The sequence below is a fragment of the Dromiciops gliroides genome, chromosome 5 (assembly GCF_019393635.1).
Source record: "Dromiciops gliroides isolate mDroGli1 chromosome 5, mDroGli1.pri, whole genome shotgun sequence".
NCBI classification, from domain to species: Eukaryota; Metazoa; Chordata; class Mammalia; order Microbiotheria; family Microbiotheriidae; genus Dromiciops; species Dromiciops gliroides.
Window position 1 is genome coordinate 162,484,760 of NC_057865.1, and position 25,835 is coordinate 162,510,594.

At 38.4% G+C, this 25,835-nt stretch overlaps 1 pseudogene; it reads right to left on the minus strand.

Moving 5' to 3' along the window:
- Positions 1-16,765: 16,765 nt before the first annotated feature.
- LOC122728852 lies at positions 16,766-17,345 on the minus strand (annotated as a pseudogene).
- Between the last annotated feature and the right edge of the window lie 8,490 nt (positions 17,346-25,835).

Here is a 25,835-nt window from a genome sequence, read left to right on the forward strand (position 1 = left end):
TGAAATCATCCTGCTTATCATTTCTTATAGCACAATAATATTTGATTACAATCATATACCACAGCTTGTTTAGCCATTCCCCAAAATGCCCCAAAGGGCATTCCTTTGATTTCCAATTCTTAGTCACCATAAAAAAGCTGCAATAAATATTATTGTATAAATAGGTCTTTATCTCTTTTGGGGGGATGTCTTTGGGTGCTGACTATATAATAATGTGCCCAAAACAACTTCATATTTTGAGTCAGTTTTCTGTGTGCAGTAAGACAATTGACCTAGTAGTGGCAAGATCAAAATCAATATTAAACCAGAATGATAAAGATGAGAAGATAAAGTTTGCAATTATAATGACTCCAACTTTATCTAGATAAACAAATTATTGCTGCTGAAAAATGAGATATATAGAGCAAGTGAAAAACATAGACAGGAACTGTCAGCATGCCTTCTGGAAGTAAAACAATCATGAGGCCAAAAGAGATGAGAAACAGCTTCAACAAGAAAATGTTTTATTTCCTTGCCAAAAGAAAAAGACATAGTAGTCAAGGGCAACAGTGGTTTGGAATATGAACTCATCTACAGAACATTATGGAGGAGGATTTTGCAAGATTATGAGCAATATATCCTCATTAAAAAAGAAGTGTTGGAGGGAAATGTGTACAGAAAGCTTGGCATGAGGCCCAGTTGAACCAAGTGATCAATCAACTTTTAAAATAATAATAATAATAATAATAATAAAGAACCTACTATATGTTAGGCACTGTGCTTAGTGTTTGGGTTGAGAAGAACAAGGTAAAGGTAAAAACTAGAACAATTTTGTCTGCATTTCTATAATAATCTCTTCATCAGTGATAGTTGAACCACCACAATTGTAGTTGAAGAAAGTCCTCCAAATGTTAAATGAGGAAGTGGAAATGGCACTAAGAAGAACAAAAACAGGAAAAGCATCTGGACCAGACCAAGCATGCATTAAGGAAATGAGTGCTTGAGGCCATACAATTTTAAGATCTTTGAGTGACTGGTTTTCATGACAGCTGAGAGAAGAAACATTTTTTGTTGTTGTTGTTCAGTCGTGTCCCACTCTTCATGACTCCTTTTGGAGTATTCTTGCAAAGATACTGTAGTGGTTTGCCATTTCCTTCTGCAGCTCATTTTACATATGAGGAAACTGAGGCAAACAGCATTAAGTAACTTACTCAGGATCACATACCTAGTAAGTGTCCGAGGCTGGATTTGAATTCAAGATTAGTCTTCCTGACTCCAGGTCTAGCACTCTATCCACTGTGCTAGCACTCTATCCACTGTGCTACCTAGCTGTGCTAGGGGGAGAAATACTACTACATTTACATTTACTACAATACTGCTAGCATCTACTACATTTACATCTACTAACAATCAATCTGTAACCTACTTTTTCATTTCTTTAAGATCTTTATAAGAATAACCTACACACACATCAAGGCTACTCATTGACAATAAAGAGAACAGTTAGGCTTTTGCAAACTATAATCTCTGTTAGACCACATATTCCAAGTCACAAATTAACTGAAGGGTGTGAAAAGAACCCACAGTTTTTGTAGTTTGTTGTTTGGCCATTTATTTAATTTTGACCACACCTTTGATTTTTTGGAGACCATTCCACTGGATTCATTCCTTTAACTGACCAGACTCTCCCACTACCAATTCAGCTCAATGCTCAATGTGTTCTTCAAATGAAAATTCTACAGTGTTGACTGGGACACTGAGAAACTAAGTAACTTGCCCAGGGTCACACAGCCGTTGTTTGTCAGAGGCAGGACTTGGGACTTGTCCTGGTTCTGAGGGTACCTCTGTCTACTATATCATGCTATTTAATGATTGAGTTTTTAAAAATATGTTTAAAACATTAAAGTAGAGCCTAAAAAGCTCATCTCCAAATAAAAAGAGCCTATCTCTCAGGGTTATGTTTATGTTGTGCATGGATACAATAAAAATCGCCTTGTGGAGTGATCCCTATCACCATCAATCAATCAAAGTAGAAAACAGGGAGAGGTATGCTAATTGAAGGATTTTTGCCATTGGCATAGACCATGATCCTCCCAGAGTCATCTCAGTAGAAGGATGATGACACCCTCTAGGTACCTTGATTGCAAGAGGATATTCTTCTGATTCCATCCAGCCTTGAAATAGCAGAGATTCTTAAATGAGATCAACAACTATTCAGGACAGTTCTGCCTAACAATCCACATAGGAAAAAAGAAATGGATGAAGAATATCTATTGTCTAGACTAATAGTCCCCAAAATAGGATCAGTGCTCCCCCAGAGAACCAATTCAATTAAATTCAATACACGTTTATTTAGCTTTTACTCCTTGCTAGGCACCAGGCTAAGACCTTGAGATGCAAATAAGAAAAACAGTCCCTGCCCTCAAAGAATTTATAATCTAATGGGGAAAGACAATACACAAATCAAAGCTGGTTTAAAAAAGGAGGGGGGTGCAGGAAAGGAAGGAAGATACCAGTGTTCCCTGAGAAGGGACATCTTATCTCCTGAAGTTGAAATCAAGCAGAGGTGTAGATGGAAAGTGACCTCAAGGGGTATGTGAACAACCACTATCTTAGTATTTTATTTCTATTTCTAATTTTAAATAGTGTCAAATTCGGAATTCTTTTTACAGCAAAAAAAAAAATGTGTCAAAAAGTAAGGCATTGCTGGGCAATAGCCAGACCAACAAAAAAGTAGGGGCTAAGCAGAGTGACTGTGAGCCCTGCCCCCTCAGTCATAACACCACACCACTGCTCAATAACTAAGAGGAAATGAAACCAATAGGAGTATAATTATTTTTAACTTATTAAGACTAAGTCTATAACTGCATATTTGTCTTTAACACTAAACTTTAAAATTTAATGACAAGTATTTGCTATGAGTGTATTTCTTCTTAAGAAGTCAACTTTAGTATACTCAAGATGAAAAGCTCTCTTCATCTAAGACAAGGTGTGTTAAGCTTTTTTGAGTCATAAACTCTTGACAATCTGGGAAAACCTATGTACCCCTTCTCTGTGTAATGGTTTTAAATGAATAAAGCAAAATACACAGGATTACAAAGAAAAACAATTATATTGAAGTAGTTAATGAAATATTTTAAAAATCAAGTTTACAGACTTCAGGTTTAAAATTCCCAAGATCATATTTTTACTTTTTATATCAATTCTCTAAGAAATTCCTTACAATGATTAAAAGCTTCCTGATGAAAATGGTGAGATATTCCTACATTTAATTTATTGGGTATTTTTGTTTCTAATTATCATATTGAGCCAGTGGTTTGGTGGGAAGATATTAAGGTTCTGAAAGGACACAAATGTTGATTGATTATTTTTTTAATTACCTATGGATTTTTAATATCTATGCTATCCTTAGGTCCTAATTTCTAGAGCATGTTTTACATTGAAAAAAGTAGCATATTCAGCATTTGTTTCTTTTTAGAGTAAAAATACTTTACAAATAATAATATATTCTTTTTATCATAAAAGTATTTTATTATTTTCTAGTTACATGTAGAGATAGTTTTCCACATTAGTTTTTATAAGATTTCTAGGTTCAAATTTTTCTCCTTCCCTCCCCTCCCTACCCCCTCCCCAAGAGAGCAAGCAATCTGATATAGGTTATATATGTACAATCACACTAAGCATATTTCTGCATTAGTCATGCTATGAAAGAAGAATCAGAGCAAAAGGGACAAATGAAAAAAAGAAAAACAAAAAAATAGAAATAGCATGGTTCAATCTGCATCTAGATGCCACAGTTCTTTTTTTTTCTGGATTTAGAGATCATTTTCCACCATGAGTCCTTTGGAAGTATCTTGGACTATTGTATTGCTGAGAATAGTCAAGTCTATCACAGGTGATCAACACACAATGTTGTTGATACTGTATACAATGGTCTCCTGGTATGTACAGCTTTATAGCCCTTTGGGCATAGTTCTGAAATGCTCTCCAGAATGGTTAGATTAGTTGACAGTTCCACCAACAATGTATTAGTGTTCCAATTTTTCCACAGCTTCTCAAACATTTATTATTTTCCTTTTTTGTCATATTAGCCAATCTGATAGGTGTGAGGTGGTACCTCAGAGTTGTTTTAATTTGCATTTCTCTAATCAATAGTGATTTAGAGCATTTTTTCATATGGCAATAGATGGCTTTGATTTCTTCATCAGAAAACTGACTGTTCATATCTTTTGACCATTTCTCAACAATAACATATTCTTGTAACTTTCCCAATGAGATAAGAATTTCCTTCAGAGAGAGCTAAAGATCAGAGAGTGATCTAGTATTAATTATTCTATAAAGCAGTGATGTGTGTCAAGATAATAGAATGTGGTAGATGAGGAGATTTAGCAGATACTCAGGGACCCACCTGGAGATTGATCAAAACTGATTGAATTCGGTAAGAACAACTGACTGCAACTGGCTTACTTCCAGTTAACTAGATTGTAAGCACATCTGGCTGGTACTTAAGAGGGTACTGAAGGTATTGTTCTCAGAAGCTAAAAACTTTGAACTTTACATCAAGACCACCTTCAGGTCCAGTGAACCAATGAATTTGAATGACGCTGGCTAATCAGCTTGAAGAACCTCCCATTTCTGGGAGGGGAACATGAAGGAGGAAGCGGATGCTGCGAGAGGGTTCTTCCTCTTTTGGTGTGAGAGATTGAGTGGTGGCAGAGGACTTCAGAAGTGGGAGGTTTAGGAAGGCTAGGATTGCCAGGTTATAAGAAATCTGTTCTCAATCTTTCTCTTTCTTTTACTATCTTTTACTAAACCCTTAAAAAACCTAAATTCTTTTATCAGTGATATTAGTCAGTTTCCTCCCAAAACTGGAGGGACAGATTAGAACCCACATTTAGAATTTTATATTACACAGATGTCAAACTCAAATATGGATAGGGTCATAAATGGAACATAAGATCCCTGTAGCCACAAGGATTTTAGTTTTACAATATGATATCATCTCCATTTCATTGTAATTTTATATATTTTCTTTAATCTTGTTTATAATTTAATTATTTTTGTTAAATATTTCCCAACTCCATTTTAATCTTGTTTATCCACAACTCTGGAATATAGTGGGTTGTGTGTCTGACACCTCTGCTATGAAGTATTCTTGCATGCCACAGTACTAATCATCAAGGTGTTCCCATTTGTGAAATGGGTACAATGCTAATTTTTTTAAATAAGAGATTATGTCTGTGATCAGTCTCAAGGTCCTCAATTAGTTAGAAACCAATGATCTGGAACACTTTAATTAACCAGACTGATTTTCTTGCTTTTTCTCATACTTGATAATCAATTTCCCATCTCCATGATGCACTCACTCCTCATTTCTGCCACTTAGAATCCCTAACTTGTTTTGAGGCTCATTTCAAACTAAAGCTTTCTACATAAAGCTTTTCTGCATTTTCATTCCCCTCCAGGTCGCTAGCATCTTCCCCTCCAAATTATATTACATAGAATTTGTGTGTATGTATACATATATGTGTATATATATACACACATATACATATTGCATATAGCTATTGCATATACATGTTGTCTCCTCTTGTTAGATTGTAAGCAACTGAAGGGGATAAACTTTCACTTTTGTCTTTGTGGCCTCAGTCCACAGTGCCTGGCACATAGTAAGAAATGCTTGCTGGAAGAAAATTCAGAATGGGACTCAGAGAAGGAGGGCAGTGATGGAACTATCATGATAAATTAATATGTTTTTTTTAAGTTGAGTGTAATTATTTCATATTGTCATATACAATCATCTTTTTTGTTCTTTTCATAAGGAAAATTTTCAAATTTGTTGATGTTTGTGAAGGTTATAAGATAATTTTAAAAAATTTTAAATAACTAGATCAATTGTAAGAAAAATTAAAAAAAAACTTGCTGATTGAAACTATCCTTTTTTTTATAATCTACCTTCAAAAAGACATGTCTCTAAAATGGGGCTATTTGAAAATTAGTTTAAAAGGCAGTTTCCAGAAGGATTAGACATACAAATAGTAAATATAATACTAATTAGACTATTATAAGTACATAAAAAAGGTAAAGCATTATGGATAAGGACTGGGTCTATAATTTCACTTAAATAGGGAACTCCCTTTCAATAGTGGTCACCATCTTTTTTTCAACTTACAATTATAGAGACAATTTCTTGGAGCAGTGAGCAGTGACTTGAGTGAGGGCAATACAGCCAATATGTGGCCTCAAGGCTAGTTTTTGTTTGTTTATATAAAAACAATTGTATTCCCTCTCTCTCTCTCTCTCTCTCTCTCTCTCTCTCCTCTTCTTGTTCTTGTTCTTGTTCTTGTTCTTGTTCTTCTTGTTCTTCTTCTTCTTCTTCTTCTTCTTCTTCCTCCCTCCCTCCCTCTCTCTCTCTCTCTCTCTCTCTCTGGCAATGAGGGTTAAGTGACTTGCCCAGGGTCACACAGCTAGTAAGGGGTCAAGTGTCTGAGGCTGGATTTGAATTCAGGTCCTCCTGAATCCAGAGCTGGTACTTTATCCACTGTATCACCTAGCTGCCCCCCGTATATTTTCTCTTGTAAAAATTTGTATGTTCTATTTTGGTCTTCTTTTAAATTATTCTGGATTTAAATATAAAAAAGAGAATTTCCATAGACATGGCAGAACACAAAAATATGACTGCATATGAAACTGTGACTCTCCATTTCATACCTCTTACTTAAAAAAAGTATAGAACAAATTCCACATTATTTTCAAAATTCTTCTGCTTCCCTATTTGTCCTTCTGAACTTATCCCCATTCTCTTCTGTGAATTAAAAAAATGTTTCAATAATTTTTGTTACTGTTGCTAACACCTCTTCTTCCCTCCCACCCTCTTCCTAAATAAAATCAAAAGAAAGGGGAAAAATGTCTTTTAAATAAATAAGCATAGTCAAGCAAAACAAACCCACACACTGGCCATATCAAAAAATACATGTCTGTCTCTGCATCTTGAGTCTGTTTGTTTGGAGGTGAGTAGCATCACCCTATGTTCCGTAGGCACGTGGTCATTGCATTGATCAGAGGTTTTAAGGCTTTCAAAGTTGGTTTCCTTTGCAATGTTGTATAAATCATTCTCCTGGTTCTGTTCACTTCACTCTGTCAGTTCATACTACCCAGGATTCTTCTCTTCCCTTCTCTCCCCTCCCCTCCCTTCCCCTCTCTTCCTCTCCTTTCCATCTCCTTCTCCCCTTCATTCTTTCCCTCCATTTCCCCATTCCTCTCCCTCTCTCTTTCCCCTTCCCCCTACCATTCTCCTTCACCCTCTTCTCTCCTTCACCTCTTCTCTCCTCTCTCTCTTTTGGTGATTTCTAGATCTACAATAACTTTTTATACTGGTTGTTGGCATTGGTGTACTCATCTCTCCAGCTTTAGTTTAGGACTCTTATGCCTGGTCCAGGTTCCACTCCTTGCCATGCAATCTTGATTGGGGTGGTCGGCCCTACTTGGCCTTTCCCCAAGTTCCCTGAGTGCTGAACTCTACCTCAGGGGATTAGCCCCCCTAGATTTTTAAGGTTCAGAACACTAGATCTTCAGGGCTTTTCTGTCAGAGTTCATAACTTTTCATTAACTTTTTTTAGAAAATATCTTGATAAATGCATTTCAATATACTATAATTGGTTTCCTTTATAATCCTTGGAAGGCTTCACTAGTTGATACATTGACACAAAAAGGTCAAGAATTCCTGTTTTATGTCATCTCAGGACAAAGTCCTAGGGACCTTGGAAGCCGTGGGTGCCTGAAATGTCCTGGTCTCATTGCTGCCATGCCACACTGGTGGCTACCATTCCCCAGGGCCTCCACAGTCCCTGCTGTGAGTTTCTGACTAACCTGGGACTTCCTCAGGAAAACCCTCTTTTCTTTATGCCTCTAGAAATGGGAACTTGAAGGTACCTATGTCCCTGAATCATTTCTCTTTGCTGAGAGGCTGTCAGTTTATGTCTGTGCTGGCATTAGTTTTGCTGGTGCCCCCACTTTGCAATTTCTCATAGGCTTTTGGCTGAATTTTTATATAGTTCTGGAGCAGAAGTCACTTATTATGGTTTCTCATTGTATTTCTTGATCATTATTAGGTCAAATTTTAGGTTTGTGGTGGAAGTAGGCTGGAAGTAAGAGGTCTGTTTTCATTCAGGTAGCCACCTTGACCAGAAATATCTCCAAGGCTAGTTCTTTATCCCCTACACCATAACTGCTAATATGAGATTGGTTAAATAATGCAATGAAAGATAAACCATTTCTAGCTGGAGGGATCAAGGAAGACTTCATGGAACCATAACACTTGAGCTGAGTCTTAAAGCATGAGTAGAGCTAAGGTAAGAAGAGGGGAGGCCATTCTAGAGGTAGGGAATAGTTTAAAGCTCTAAGGTAAGCAAGTAAACAGTGTCTTCCGGTGTCTGTGGGCTAGTCCAATTTGGGAAGTTCTTAGTATACATGAGGGGGAATAGAATAAAATAAGGAAAGTGCTACAACAGCTTCTCATATTGGTATGATATAGATTCTTTTTTTTTAATTAAGGTTTCACCAATATTGCTCAGTTTTACCAAATGAATTTGTTCAATTTCAATTTTTTTTTCACTGTGTTCCAAGCATACTCCCCACTCCTCTCATCACTTGAAAAAGAAAAAGTCCACAGCCTTAATATAGGCTATTTCATTCAATTGTGCTTCAAATAAACATAACTACAGAGTAATCATGTTTTCTTTCTTTGCCTAAAAACACTTTAATAATAAAAAGGAAGCTTGCATGGGAATACAGTTGAAAAATCTAGGTTCTTAAGCAAAACAGTGCCTCCCCAACTCCTGCCTCAAATTAAATAATGATGTTGGTCAAATCTAGAACTTGAAAGAGTCATTTTATCCTTATAGTGAACTGAGGCAAATATTCTTTCAATTCATTTTGGAGAACCTTTTTTTAAGCAAAGCCCTACAATCGGGGAAGAAAAAGCTAAATAAAAAACAAGATGAATTGTGTAATTTTTTGCCTTTTACACTGTCTGGCTAAAGCCAACTAAATGGGCTGCAAGTTGTTTGTTTGTTTCTAGCAAGGCAGTTTTTATGTGTGTGTTTCCCCTTCCTTCCAGTGGAAAATATTACTTGGCTGTATTTCTTGACAATTCCTGCAGTGAGAATAGAAATCGGTTGTAGAATTTAGAATTAAAGGTATTAACACTCTCAGTGTCAGCAGGAATGGGAGTTTTATTTACAACAGACACCAGTGGTTGGCACCTTCTCTTCCCATTCCCAACTTTCCTATGTCCCCTCCAAATAAACTGAAGCACACTAGCAAGAACATAACCTTTGTTTCTTCTAATTTATAAGATGGTGGTACTATTCTGAGTAGGCTATAGAAGTCAGAAAATCTGAATTTATGATTTTTACTATGAACCTTTATAACCTTATAACCTTTAATAATTTCTATAAAGGAATTTTTAATCTCATTGGGAATGATGTAAGAATTTCTTAGTGTCGGGGCAGCTAGGTGGCGCAGTGGATAGAGCACCGGCCCTGGAGTCAGGAGTACCTGAGTTCAAATCCGGCCTCAGACACTTAACACTTACTAGCTTGTGTGACCCTGGGCAAGTCACTTAACCCCAATTGCCTCACTAAAAAAAAAAAAAGAATTTATTAGTGTCAGCAAAGAATTTTTTTCCAATAAAAAGAACTTTGAACGTGCCATTCATTCATATTTTTAAAAAAAACTCTCCATTCCATTCCATGTAGTATAGAGTGGGAAAACTACCTCTTATCCAGTCCTCGATGTGCATAGAAAGCAACAGACTGGTTTTTAAAATATGAACTCATCAGAATTTACATATCCAAATGATTGGTTTTCATCAAAATTATCACCTCAGGAAGCAACATATTTATTTTAAATGCAATGATATTATCAAGTCAATTCAAGAAGGATATATTAAGCGCTTTCTCTGTGCCAACCACTGTGCTAAATTCTGGGAATACAAATACAAGGAGAAAGAAAGCCAGTGAGTACCCTTGAGGAGCTGTCATTCCAATAGAGAAAGACAACACATAAAAGGAAATTGAAAAGGGAGAAGGGAAGAGGATGATGGCTTTGATTTATTTCAGAACGGGACAGTTCAAATATGACCTCAGACAATCACTGGGCAAATCGCTTAACAGAGGCCACTCTGTTTTCCTTAGAGAGAAAGAGTACCAGGCTAGAATTATCTGCTCCCTTAAATATTGTTAGTCTAGGGAATGTGATCACGTTCAATCTAACTTCTGATTGCTGTTTCTTATTACTGGGGGGAAGGTAAATCTCAGGCTTTATATTCCTTTCCCACCAAATACCAATTCCACAATGAACAAACATAGTGAATAGCAAAGAAATGTATTTATTCAAATCATAGCTAAACAGAATCAGAGGAAGTATACATAGGAGAATATATACAAGATGATACAGAGTGAAGGCACTCTCTGATTGGGAGCAAGGTAACAGAGAGAGAGAAAGGGAGGGAAGGAAGGAGGGAGGGAAGGAGGGGAGAGAGAGAGAGAGAGAGAGAGAGAGAGAGAGAGAGAGAGAGAGAGAGAGAGAATGTCATTGAGAGAGTTAAATCTTACCTAAGGGGAAATTCCTTAATATCTCTAAGGGTAGCAAGTTAGGGAAAGACACATATGGCAGCTTCTCTCACATCTTCCCAGAATTTTGCCCTTCAGCAACCTGAAGTGGGATTAGCCTCCCTTCGAAGCACACCCAACTGATTTGATGATAGAAGACTGAAAAAGACTGGAGTTCTCCTGATGTGGCCAACTCTGTCTGCCCGTCAGGCAGAGTAGGGAATTAATCTCCACCAATGAGGAAGGAGTCCTCTACCAAGAGCTTTGGAAGAGGGGTTAACTGAAAATATATTAAATATAAAAATATTTTTTAAAAAAACAAATCACAGATATCAGGTTAAGAATCCCCTTTCTAATCCAACCGTTCTTCTTCTTCTTCTTCTTCTTTTTGCAGGGCAATGGGGGTTAAGTGACTTGCCCAGGGTCACACAGCTAGTGTCAAGTGTCTGAGGCCAGATTTGAACTCAGGTACTCCTGAATCCAGGGCCGGCGCTTTATCCACTGTGCCACCTAGCTGCCCCCCCAACCCTTCTTCTAATCCAACCCTTACTCTTATCCTTGGGGACTTCAGTATATGTATTGATATTCCCACAAACTTTTTTGGCCTCCCACTTCAACTCTATGACCTACAGTTCACTCTGCCTGGGCTACCTCAGCCCTAGTGTCTGAGGTCCTGTTCTTTTTGAAATTCAATGTGGCATGAGTACTCAGTGTCATACCTTAGATCAGAGCTTTTAAAACTTTTTCCACTAGCAACCCCTTTTTGCTGAAGAAATTTTTATGCAACCCATGTATATAAAATAGGTATATATAACCTTTTACTGTTGCCAAATTTTTCATGAGCCCACATTCAGTTATGTGACCCCAATGGGATCATGATCCACAGTTTAAGAAGCTTTGACTTAGATCTCACTTTCACCCCAAACTGTTTCACTTTCAAGCAGATCTAATTACAATGTCCTATCCTATTTCTCCCCCTCAAATCATTTATTTTCAGTCCTCACTACAAAATCCAGTTACTACATCTCTCCCTATTCCTCTAGTCGTTAGCTTTTTAAACTGTGGGTCATAACCCTATATGGGGTCAAGTAACTGAATGTGAGGGGTCACAAAAATTTTTCAACAGTAAAAAGTTATGTATACCTATTTTATATACCTATATACCTGATGTAGCTTTAAAAATTTCTAGGGGGAAAAGGAGTCGTGGACAGAAAAAGTTTAAGAAACCTTCTCTAGTCTATCACCCCTTGCTCTGATCCCTCTCTCATTTCTCTTCACTGTCTTGACCCATGCAAGACTATAAAACATTTTTCTGCCCTGATATTCTTTCCATCTTGTCCTAACACCATTCAAGACCTACCTGTCCTCAAACTTGGATCACTCCTACCATCAGCTATCTCCGCTTATATTCCTAAACTGCTAAATGCCAATCTGACTGAATCTACTACAATTCATATTATAATTTAATAGCTACCAAAGAAGAATTGAGAAAAGGCACCTCCCTTCATTGAAGAAGTGGGGGAGAAACGGTGTGGAATACTGTAGGTACTACTAGATGTGTGTGATGTATTGGTTGTTTTTATTGAACTGTTTTCTTTTTTATTGTTCATGCATGTGCTGTAAAGACAAAGGACATCAATGGAAAATTTAAATAAATTCAATAGGGCCCTCACTGCTGCACAGCAAAACTTAATCTTCCTTAATTGACTCTCACTCCCACTCAGCAGCTGTCCCAAAGTTCTTTTCTTTCCTCAAGTCTCGAACAACTCCTCCACTCTGCTATTTCTTAGCAGATGTTCTCACCTCCTACTCCACTGAGAAAACACAGTATATCTACCATTAGTTTCCTCTTTTCACTGATTCTATACCTCAAAACCCACCTTCTCCTTTCCTACCATCTCTAAGGAATGGTTTTCCCTTCTTCCCACCACCTCCAACCCTTCTACTTGTACCCTCAACTTCATCCCCTCCAACATCTTCCATTGCTCCTTGCTCTCATCTTCAATCTCTCCCTACTGGTTCTTTCTCTCTGCCTACAAACATGCTCGGGTTTATGCTCTTCCTCAAATATAAACAAAACCCCCTCACTTATATCTTTCTTTTACTGCCACACTCATGTACTGAATTGTTTACCCTCAATATCTTCACTTTCTCACCATTCATATACTTCTCAGTCTCTTGAAATCTGTTTTCCAGTCTTTTGCAACTGCTCTCTTCAAGGTTACCAACAATTACATAACTTCTAAATTCAGTATTGGTTTGTTGTTGTTGTCTTTTCAGTCCTTGTCTTCCTCGGCTTATACATTAATATTGGACACTGTTAAGGGCTAAAATTCTAGCTAAACTGTCTAAAATTTCTAATGAGTGGTCGCCAATAAATTATAAGTTTTAGCAAGAGTTAGACTTTTAAGTATTTATTAAGGAGAATAAGAATTTGGTAAAGAGAGAGAGAAAGGCCTACATTCATCTATCTATTAAAGGGAGAGCACATTTCTAGCCCCGCTCTCCACCAGCATCCTCAGGGAAGAGAGCGAGACCGAGCACCAGTCTCTTCCTTCCTCCTCCCACTAGCCCACGTCACTTCCTGACGCCAAAGAAAAGACTCCTGGTCTTGCCCTCAAAGACCTTCGTTTCATGGGCGGAACTCTTCTACAGTAAGTCTCCAGCAGGTGGCGTCATTCCAATCGTTACAACACCATTGACTACCCTGTCCTCCTGGACACTCTCTCCTATCTTTGTTTCCATGGCCCTGCTCTCTTTTGTGTGATCACTCTTCAATCTCCTTGACTGGATAACCCTCCTGGTCCCCTGCAGTGGGTTTCTCCCAGAGTTCTGATCTAGACCTCTATCTTTTTACTTCCTAGGTTAGTTGTGTTTTGTATTTTTTTCCTTTGTCTTCTTTCTTTTTTCTTCCTTCCTTTCTTTTATCTATCCATCCCTTCCTTCCTACCTATACAAATATCACCCTAATTCAGATTCTCATAACTTCTCACCTAGACTACAGTAATAACCTCCCAACTGGTCTTCCTTCCCCCAGTCTTTCTCTTCCCTAATCCATCCTACCACAACTGCTAAAATAATCTTCCTAACGCGTGGGTCTCATCATATCTTTCTCAACAAACTTCAGTGGATCCTGTAAAATACAAATTCCTCAGCCTGACATTTAAGGCACTCCATAATTTGGGTCCCACCTACCTTTTCAGCCTCATTTCACACTATTCTCCTTCATTAACTTCATTCCAAGTAAACTGGACTCCTGCCAGAGTTGAGAGCTCATCTTCTGCTTCTCTTCATTTGCAAATAGATCCCTATGTCTGCAATATATTTCCTCCAATTACAACCTATTGACACTTTTGCCTTTCTTCAAGGCTCACCTCAAGTAGCACTTCCTCCATGAAGTCTCCATAGTTGTTAATGCTACCTCCCTCTCAATTTCCCTTGTGCTATATTTGTTTGTATACATGTTGTATTCACTACTCTCTCTGCCCTCTGCCTCCTCTAGACTGTAGGCTCCCTTTAATGCATGGACTCTGTTTTTTTTTTCTTTTTTTTTACATAGCCCAATGTACATAGTAAGAAATTTGGGGGTGGCTAGGTGGCGCAGTGGATAAAGCACCGGCCCTGGATTCAGGAGTATCTGAGTTCAAATCCAGCCTCAGACACTTGACACTTACTAGCTGTGTGACCCTGGGCAAGTCACTTAACCCCCATTGCCCTGCAAAAAAAAAATTTTTGATTAATCATTCATTGAACTCAATTGAATGTATAACTTGTGATACAGAACACCGTCTTTATGCTTACATAGACTTGGTCCAATAATGGGGTCAACTATGTCTTTGTATTGCTTCCACCCATAGTTGACTCTGGAAATTTCAGAATGTAGCTCAAATATAACTGGTGTCTAGTTCTCCATAGAAACTTTGGAACCACATGTGTCTCTCCCTAGAAAAACTTTGGAACCAACTCCATCTCTTTTGCAGGTACTCAGCACCCTGCTCAAGCTTAATTTTCTGTCTATATCCTAGTGTATATACATAGATACACATGTAAAATACCTAGACTTGAGTAAAACCTGGTTAACACTTTATATTTCTTGTATATTCAATTTATTTTTGTGTATTATCCCCCTCTCCTCCAGCTCCTTGAAGCCAAGAACTGTGTTTTTGCCTTTTTCACTTATTTGTTTGTTTGTTTATTATAACCAGCCACTTAGCACAGTGCCTGGCACATAGTAAGAACTTAATAAATGTTTATTGACTGATTGAATAATAGCTATTAAAACCCGGAATTGACATAAAAACAACATGTCACAGACCTTCAAATTACTGTCACAAAATGTTAAATCAACATTGAAAAAAAGGGAAGCATGTATATAATAGAGATTTGTTGTCTCATATATGATCCTTTTTTGTTTTTGTTTTTGTACATGGAAATGTTTATGATTGCCAATGTCTGTCCCCTTCAGCATAACCAAAAAAAATTAAGAATTAAAAATGTTAAAATGAAGTATATTCAGAGCAGCTAGGTGGTGCAGTGGAGGAGGCACCAGCCCTAGATTTGGGAGGACCTGGGTTCAAATCCAACCTCGGACTCTTGACACTTGCTGGCTGTGTGACCCTGGGCAAGTCACTTGACCCTCATTGTCCCACCAAAAAAAAAAAGTATATTCAATTACATTGTTCTCACTAAAGTGTTATTGGTAACAGTTTTTAGTGAGAGCAAAAAGATAATTTGTAACCTTAATAATAAAAATACAAATTATTTTTGTGTTTCATAATGTATACAATTCATTACCTCAGGAGTATATGTATATAATTTATAAATAAGTATTCAGCTTAAAAATGGAAACAGGAGTAGAAAACTGTCTGTATATCATAAGATATACATTCAGAAAGTGGCTACAATCAGTCATGTAAGCATTTATTAAGTAACAATGAGGCATTATGGAAGGATTGAGGCAATCAAGACAAAAATGAGATCATTTCTGCGATAAAAGCTTATATTTCCATTGGGGGAAACAGCATTTCCATAGATAAGTACAAAGCCTATTTGTAGTGAATACAAGGTAAAAATTGGAGGAGGAATGCATTAGAATCTGGGTGGGGGAGAGGTTTAGAGAGGCTTGAGGTAGAAGGTAAGCAGAGTTTTGAAGGAAAAAAGGAATTCTAAAATGTGGAGGTGAGATAGGAGTGCATTCTAGTAGGCACAGATTAGAGCCAATGCAAAGGTGCTGAGACAGAAGGTGGAGGGTCATGTATGAGCAATAGCAAGAAGAGCACTTTGGCTGCTTTTGCTTGTGTAGGAAAGGGGATGTTAATTTTGGAAAGGTATGTTGGGGCAAAATTGTGAAGGGCTTTAAAAGCTGAAAAAGAGATTATGTTTGATCTTAGAGGCAGGAGTTTGGAGTTTAAAGTCACTGGAGTTTGTTGAGCAAGGAAGTGGTATAATCAGACTTGTGATTTAGGAAAATCAATGGTAGCTGTGGGGAGGACATATTGGAGAGGGGAGAGAACCAAGGCAGGGAGACCAAATGGGAAGTTACTGCCTTTGTAATAACTGAGGCAAGAGGAGATAAGGTTCTGAACTAGGGGGTAGTGTTGTGTAAATTGTTGTTGTTCATCCTTTGTTATGGAAGAGGAGCAGTGACATCATGAAGGTGAAGTCTTGACTTGGTGTGAATTGGATTTAAGTGAGGCAGAGCTTTGGAAAGTCATCAACCTCAGTTTCTCCTCCAGAGTCCAATGGCAAGACAAAAGTCAAGACAACTGGCAATAGCTGAGGATGTAGTAAATGACTTGGCCTTTCTAAATTAAGATCTTTCCTAGACCTCAGTTTGTCTGAGGCAATGCCCTTTCAATGTAGAGAAGGGGACAATAATTAGATATATGTGGTGACAGAGATTGAAGAGTCAGGGATAACATCAAGGTTGTAAACCTCATTAATTGGAAGGATGGCGGTACTGTCTAGAGAAATAAGGGAAGTTCAGAAGGGGGAGGGTTAGGGGTGAGTTCTGTTTTGGACATGTTAAGTTTGAGATGTTTGTGAGACATAGGATCAAAATATCTAATAGTCAGTTGGAGATGTGTGACTGACATTTAGAAGAGAGGTGTTTTGTTTTTTTCTGGAACCCAGCCTTTATTTTTGTTATAGATTCGCACATATTCAGTGTTCTTTTAGACCTCGTTAAAATCAGCCATATCAGTGCTCTAAACATAATCTTCAAATATATTAGATTCCAGGATATCTGTGAACATCTTGTCATCTTTTACCATACAGCTTCTTAATGCCATATCCCATGAGCACCAGTTTACCCAGACAATTCCATCCAGCTAGATGGAAACATTTCTCCAATTTCACCATGTCTGTTTCATCATCCCAAGGCTTGGCATCTTGGAGAACAAAAGCTTGAGCAATAAGCCATGGGTTCTTGGACTTCTCTACATACCCAAACCTCTCCTCCCAAAATCCTTGTCTTTTTCTTCATTATCATTGCTAATCAGGTCAGTATCATCATCTTCTTCTTGCCATGTGGCCATCTTCATGTGGGCAGTTTGACCTTTTGAACAGGGAAACATGCTGGGACTGAGGGTCCAGAGAGCAGTGGGAGGAAGAGCATTTCTTCTGCATACATAGCTGTGTTTCCAGCTTGGAGATGGTGAGGGGAAGGTCTTAAATGACACTCTAAAGACTCATTCTCTCTACCTCTAGGCTGGCAATTCTGGTAACCAGTTCCCTGAGCTGGAGGCCTTTCATTAGGCCCTCCGCAAATACTGGTGCTTACTTCAGGCCAAAATTTCTGCATATTCTCTCTGGTTCTGACAATATTACAAAGAATCAGAATGGCACAATTCCGGTAGGAGAAGCCAGCCACAGCACCATTCATCTGGTTGTAGAATTCTCTTTGTATTATCAATAAATTTGTCAAATGAGATCTCAAGCACCAAGAAGCTCATTGTTATCTTCTTACCCTGTAAAGGTAATATAGCAGTTGCTGTTGTCACAACAAGGAGGCCAAAAGATCACCTCAACCAATAGAGATGTGAACTCTTTGTCATGGAAAACAAAGATGTCAAACCTGCCTAAGATTGTGGCTACAACACCAATTGGAAGATATTTAACAAAATAAATAAAAATACAATAAAACATAGATAAAATTAATATATAGCTTTCTATGTCACCATGTACCCACTGAAATCCTTCTATATGGGTTAGTCCCAATTTCTCTCTCTCTTTTTTTTTGGCAGGGCAATGAGAGTTAAGTGACTTGCCCAGGGTCACATAGCTAGTAAGTGTCAAGTGTCTGAGGCTGGATTTGAACTCAGGTCCTCCTGAATCCAAGGCCAGTGCTTTATCCACTGCACCATCTAGCTGCCCCCACACACACCAATTTCTCTTTGAATCTGATACTACTGATGTAGAGAGTTATGACCACTAAGATATGCATCACTGGATTAGAGTACAAACTCATTAATAAGACATTAGAGGGGCAGCTAGGTGGTGCAGTGGATAGAGCACCTGCCCTGGAGTCAGGAGGACCTGAGTTCAAATCCAGCCTCAGACACTTGACACTTACTAGCTATGTGACCTTGGGTAAGTCACTTAACCCCAATTGCCTCACTAAAAAAAAAAAGACATTAGAGAGGAAAATGGCAGAAAACTATAAACAGTATCATCTCATAGAGTAGGAAAAAATAGAGAAGAAAACAAATCTTCAGAAAGTTTAGCATGAAACTTAAATTAGATCCTCCCAAAAGTATTTAGAGATAAAACTGGGACAACAAAACAAACGCCAAATGGAACAGATTTATAAGCATTTCAAAATGATCTATTCTTGTCATTGATGGCAAATAGTATGACTACCCTGGACCTTTCTGATCTAGACCTATTTACATTTTCTCAGCTCAGTATACTTGGTGACCTCCACTTTGCAAACTCCAACTTTCTCTGTTCCATCTCCAAGACAGAGGCATACTGGATTTCTTGAGGAAACTAATAGGAATCAAAACTGTGCCCAAAATGTCACACATCTTCCAGGACTCAAAAATCCCATCTCCACTATATTTGGGGGATCAACATAGGACCCAGAGTGTCTCAGTATTGCTATCTGGACACAGATTAGGGATGCCCACCTCGGTATGTTGCTTATTTTTAAAAAATTATCAAAATGTTAGGTATCTTCCAAAACATATCATCCTTCAGATTCTTCCAAGATTATTGTTTTCTGGAGAAGAGAATTGCCTTTTCATGTGATTTAAAGATTTTTAACCTTTTTTTATGACAAGGAACCTATAATGGAGCTGTCTGGTAAAGCTTATAGATCCTTTCTCAAAATAATGTTTCTAAATACATAAAATAAAACACATAGGATTAGAAAGCGAACCAATTATTGAATATAGTTATCAAAATATATTTTAAAAATATGTCCCCCATCTTAATGCAACATACTCAAGGTTTTTACAAAAACAAGACCTAGACTAAATTACAACTATGCTTTCTTGGTGGACTAGGGCTCAAAACCATGCATTCCCAAGTTTGACAGCAAAAACGTAGTGCTGAGGGAGAGTTTTTAGTTTAGAAGTCAAGGAAGAGGGGCAGCGAGGTGGTACAGTGGATAAAGCAGTGGCCCTGGATTCAGGAGTACCTGTACTCAAAGCCAGCCTCAGACACTTGACACTTACTAGCTGTGTGACCCTGGGAAAGTCACTTAACCCCCATTGCCCCCCCCCAAAAAAAGTCAAGGAAGGGCTTCAAGTACAAGTCCACATAAAAACTGTAATGACAAGCTCAAAGCCTGATGGAGAATCAGTGTACTGAGGATTAGAAAGCAAGATTAGAAATGTCATAAAGAGGCAAGACAAAATACTGAAGGCCACATATAAATTCAGCTAGAACAGAATTTTTAGGCATAGAATTTGCAAAGAGGTTGCCAATAAGTTGTGTGCACAAGCTTTCCTTTTTTTTTTTTTAAGAGCTTTTCATAGGCATTTACATATGAACCTATGGCTTTTAACATGACATTACAAAAGGGTCAGTCAGCCCCATTCAAATCTAGTCAGGCCCTAATAGTCATTGGCACCCATAATTGCTACTGCTTTAATTCTCCATTGTTCCCAGTTCCCTAAGTCAAAGTTTGCCTTAGTGTGGACCCTGAAAACTCTTGGAGAGTCATACTTGAAGACCCCACCTGGAATCCTAAATTACCCAAGTGTAACGATTGGAATGACGCCACCTGCTGGATACTTACTGTAGAAGAGTTCTGCCCATGAAGTGAAAGTCTTTGAGGGCAAGATCAGGAGTCTTTTCTTTGGCGGGGAGGAAGTGACGCAGACTAGTGGGAGGAGGAAGGAAGAGACTGGCGCTGACTCTGGGTCTCTTTCCTGAGGACGCTGGCGGAGAAGGGAGCTAGAAATGTGCTCTCCCTTTAATAGATAGGAATCTAGGCCTTTCTCTCTCTCTTTACCAAATTCTTATTCTCCTTAATAAATGCTTAAAAGTCTAACTCTTGCTAAAGCTTGTAATTGATTGGCGACCACTCATTAGATATTTTAGACAGACTAGCAAGAATTTTAGCCTTTAACAGATGGCAACCACGAAGGGATAAGCTAAACCTCAGTCTTCTGATCTTCTGGTTGGGTAAGAAATTTCCCCTACTAAGTACTGGCGTAGAGGCCCTCCCTTTGCAAGACCAATGTCAAAGCGTCGGTTCATGAGGACAAAAAAAAAAATCACCCCTCTGGACAAAACTTTCCTCTCTTCCTTTTCTATATTGTTGTTCACATATTATTAGTTAGCAATAGTTATTATATTGTTTTTACTGTTCCGTCAAGGAAACATTTTGTTTCTTGAGGAACAACAGGGGGGACTGTAACGATTGGAATGACGCCACCTGCTGGATACTTACTGTAGAAGAGTTCTGCCCATGAAGTGAAGGTCTTTGAGGGCAAGACCAGGAGTCTTTTCTTTGGCGGGGAGGAAGTGACGCAGACTAGTGGGAGGAGGAAGGAAGAGACTGGCGCTGACTCTGGGTCTCTTTCCTGAGGACGCTGGCGGAGAAGGGAGCTAGAAATGTGCTCTCCCTTTAATAGATAGGAATCTAGGCCTTTCTCTCTCTCTTTACCAAATTCTTATTCTCCTTAATAAATGCTTAAAAGTCTAACTCTTGCTAAAGCTTGTAATTGATTGGCGACCACTCATTAGATATTTTAGACAGACTAGCAAGAATTTTAGCCCTTAACAGAAGGATCTGTATTTGAGCCCATATATATGTCCTCCATATAGTGACATAGGTGCCATTAGCTTACAAGCAATTAATACTTTAAACCTCTCTTCCCTACTTCACAACACAAATTACTCCAATCCCAACTCTAAGACTATCCATACAGTGTTCTCCTCACACCTCATACTCTATTTTCAACATATTTTATCATAAACACCCTAGGGCCAGATTCCAACCATGTCGACTCCACTTATTACCAGCACCAGGAAATGTCATGATGCTTTTCTCTTAGGAGGTAATTCAGAACCTTGTGTTAGCTGCAAGACCTCTCCCTTGGTACACAACTACTACTTCAAAGTCTTTTTTTGAACCACCTGATGTGCTAGATAGTGAAGTTACTCAGGTTCTAGATCTCAAGAAACTGAAACTTATTTGCAAACTCTATTGCTAACTACTAAGTTCATTGATAACACATAAAGCAATGGTTCAGGCCCATAAAAATTGATAACATATAGACCATGGTGTTATACACACGCTGTCCTTTGTTCATGAAGAGGGGACCATGACATTGGAGTGATATCGTGACACATTGAATAGGATTTAAGTGAGGGAAGACTGTGCAAGGTCACCAACCTCAATCTCTCCTCCAGAACCATCTGGGTCCAGTGGCAAGATATGAAGAATGAAAGGCCTTGTAGGTTTACTTTTCTTTTCTTTTTTTTTTTTTAGTGAGGCAATTGGGGTTAAGTGACTTGCCCAGGGTCACACAGCTAGTAAGTGTTAAGTGTCTGAGGCCGAATTTGAACTCGGGTACTCTTGACTCCAGGGCCGGTGCTCTATCCACTGCGCCACCTAGCCGCCCCAGGTTTACTTTTCCATTCATCCAGAACCTCAGCTATCCATTCTGGCTTGTTTTCTAAGCATAAGCAGCTTAAGCAATAGTTCCAGGAAATAAGGCTCAAAGAGAACTCAAGGGTGGTTCTGAGTGGCCCTAGAAGTTAAGATTGTTGCTGTTTTACACTCAAGAGGTCAAAGAGCTAGAACCTTTTAAAAATACACTAGTTTAGGGTAAGCAGACAGAATTGTTAAAGAATTAGTCCAGAGGCAGCTAGGTAGCACAGTGAATAAAGCACTGGCCTGGATTCTGGAGGACTGAAGTTCAAATCTAACATCAGACACTTGACACTTACTAGCTGTGTGACCCTGGGCAAGTCACTTAACCCCAATTGCCTTACCAATAATAATAATTAGTCCAGAGCCACAAAGTTTTCCTCTGAACTTAGAATAGATAAACAATGTATATTCTTTTGAGAATAGAGAAAAATCAAATGAAGATGGAAAAAAGTTAGGAGGGAAAAGGAGGCATATTGATTAGGGAATATAATGCTAGGAGAGTTAGTGAGGCATGGCAACCTAATAAGTTTTTTTTTTTAATATTCTAAGAAAGGTAAAATATTAATGGATAATTTAGTGTAGTTCATTGTATCAAACCATTGTTCTACCTAGAAATAACAAAGTATCCCATGGTAAAGAAATTTTCCCAGGGTCCTTCATGGGTAGCAATACAATAACCTCCCCAAAGTTCTTTGCTATAATATCAGGTTCTCTAGAGGCAAAATAAAATAACATAAGACTTATTTCATGCCAAATACCTTTTAAATACAATAATGAATTCATGTAAGGATGTTCACAGGTGCTGATATAATTCCTTATAGTATCAAAAGCTGGGCATGGCTTTTTTATCTTCCCCCTCCTCACTCTAAGGGAAAGCACCTAGTCTGCTCAGATCACATCAGCTAGAACATGGTAATAGTACTATGGTACCAGAAGATGAAGCCAGAAATGGTGGCTAAACTAGACTAAGTATACACAAAAGCCAGAATATTGAAGGAAATAAGGGATCAATTTTAAGATATTTCAAAGACCAGAAGACAAGAAACAAATAGGAAGGGGGGAAAACACTGATGCCATTATTACCAAAAAAGTGACCAAAAAAGCATCAGCAAGTAATGATTCATGTGACTTCTTTTCTTATTTATGCAATATCTTTAGGAGGACAGTTTACACATGTTATCTTTGATAAAAATATAAGGAAAGGGGGGCAGCTAGATGGCACAGTGGTTAAAGCACCGGCCCTGGATTCGGGAGTACCTGAGTTCAAATCCAGCCTCAGACACTTGACACTTACTAGCTGTGTGACCGTGGGCAAGTCACTTAACCCCCATTGCCTAAAAAAAAAAAAAAAAAAAAAAAGGAAATAGGTAGGCTTTTGCAGATGAGTCTCTATATAGCAGAACATATCTTCAAAGATTCTGCTATCTTTAAATTAATTATAAAAAAGCATTTGACTCTGTAGAATAAAATGTCATCTCTAAAATCTCTAACCTGTGATTGTCTCCCTTGTAGTAGGGTGGAATGAAACCTGGATTTGGGGTCAGAGAACCCAGATTCACAATCAGCTCTGCTAATTCTTACCACTGAGATTTCAGGTGAATCAGTTACTCTTTATGAAGCTATTTCCTCATTCCTTCATGTTCCAGATGAAGACTGGTAGCAGATAATTGGAAATATGGGACTAGAGCTCTCTGGGAGGAGAGATATAGCTTTGCAAGTCATCTGCAATAAGGTGATAACAAAAGGCATGGGAATAGATGATATCACTATGGAATAGAGTGTAGAGAAGAGAAAAGAACAGTAGCTAAGGGAATACTCACATAGGGGAACGAGGAGAAAGATGACAAACCATCAAAATAAATTGAACAATATTTGAAGATGTAAGAGAAGCAGGAGAGAAATGTCATAGAGGATAAGGGAGGAGAAGGTACTAAGTAGAGAGGCAGAGGAAGGGGAAAAAACCACTAGGTATATAATCAGTAGCCCTGGTACTGTCCTAGCTCTGGTACTGTGCCATCTTGGACAAATCCCATAACCTTTTTGAGTTTCATTTTCCTTTTTTATTAAAGTGAGGGAGCTGGATTACATGATCTCCAGAGTTTCTTCTAGATATAAATTTAGATTCTAAGAAGAGAGAAGATTACAGCATTAAATTCATCATAGAGATTAAGGATAATGAGGACCAGAAAAAGACCACTTGATATAATAAATAATAATGATTATAATAAATATTTACATAGTGTTTACTATATGCTAAGTACTTTACAAATATTATCTCATTTTATCTTCCCAACAATCCTGGAAAGTAGGTGCTCTTATCATCCCCATTTTACAAATGAGGATACAGGGTTAGACAGAGGTTAAGTGGTTTGCCCAGAGCCACACAGGTAGTACTGCTTGAGGCTGGATTTGAGCTTAGGTCCTCCTGACTCCAGGTCCAGTGCTCTATCTACTGAGTCATCTACCTGCCCCAATTTAGTGATAAGGAAGTGGTTAATGACCTTGGAGAAAATGATTTATCTATGAGAAGATTAATAGCTTTAGTGGCTTTTTCGGTTAAGGAATCAGGATTTTAGCCTGTGAACCAAATATGATCCATTTCTGCCCCTCAGTGGGGGAAGAACATTGAACCCACCCAATCCTATAACAATAGGAGTAGGCAACAAACGAAGAGGAGAGGTCTAGCAGTACAGAACTGGTACCCATGTTGGAGATGGGAACGAGGAGGAGAGAGTCAAAGGGGAACAAACTCCTTCAATGGGTCGCCAAAATTCACAAATACTAATGATATAGTGGGAAAATGGGGTACGGGTTGGGGTTGGGGTTCTTGGGAATTCCTCTTTAAAGAATTACACCCTCTTGCACACAAAACGTAGTTAGAACAAGGTGATAGTTTATTTAGGGCCAAGGGAAGGGAAGGGTGGGGGGAGGGAAACCATGAAAGAAATCCTTAGACTTTTCATGGGGAGATTTGGCATAAAGCACATGGCTCAGAGGTACCAAATCTCCTCGAACAGGAGACCGGAAGGTACTTTTATAGAGGCCTGATGGGGGTGGACCATCTGCCTGTGGAAAGTTCCTTTAATGAAGGTGGACCATCCCCCACTGGTGGTAGCTGGGGGAATTGGGTGAGGAGTGGAGGACCATCCCCCACTGGTAGTGACTAGAGGAATTGGGTGAGGGGTGGCTACGGATCCCTCTTCAGGACATAAAGGCCGCAGCCACACCCAAATTTATCTCCCCAGGGTAAGGGAGACCAGATTGAAGGGTAGGAATCCCAAGCTAGCTCAGTCCGATTTGGTTCCTCTAGGCGTTATCTGTCCTCTGGTTTAGTTTCTCAAGGAGAAGATTCCTCGGTGTGCCCCAGAGAAATTCTGGGGTGCTCTGCGCCCCATGACACTAATTATAACTTTGAGTATGAATGGGATGATTATAGTGGCTCTCTGTGGTGGCAAAGAACTAGAAATTTCAGGGATTCCCATCAATCAGGAAATAGCTGAACAAATTGTGGTTTATGGTTTTGATGGAATACTACTGTGCTATAAGAAATGATGAGTCCGTTGATCTTTGAAAGCCATGGAAAGACTTGCACAAAATGATGAAGAGCTAAGTGAGCAGAACCAAGAGAAGGTTGTATACAATAACAGCAATATTATTTTGAGAAGGACTTCAAGAAACTACATCATGTTGACTATTATAAATACACAAATTAAAAATAAAGGACATATGAAGAAAGATTCTATCTGAATCCAGAGAAATGATAGATAGAAGTATGTACAGAATAATTTTACATATATATACATACACGCACACATAGATTTATGTCTAATGGTAACCATTTCTAGGGTGGGGGGGAAGAAGGGATGAAAAAAAGAGAAAAAGTAACTTTACATGATAATTTTGTTGTATATTTGGAGGGAATAGTAAGTTGTACATAGTTGATTTGCAGTTTCATATGCAATCATCTTTTTTATTGTACTGTGTTAAGGAAATGCTTGTTTTGTTCCATAGACTGAAAGTAAAATAAATTTGTAATACAAAAAAACCCCCAACACATTAGCAATATAACCAAACCTCCTCCCAACTCTCAAAATGAGGAGATCATTGAAGTAGACAGGAAAAAAAGGGCACAA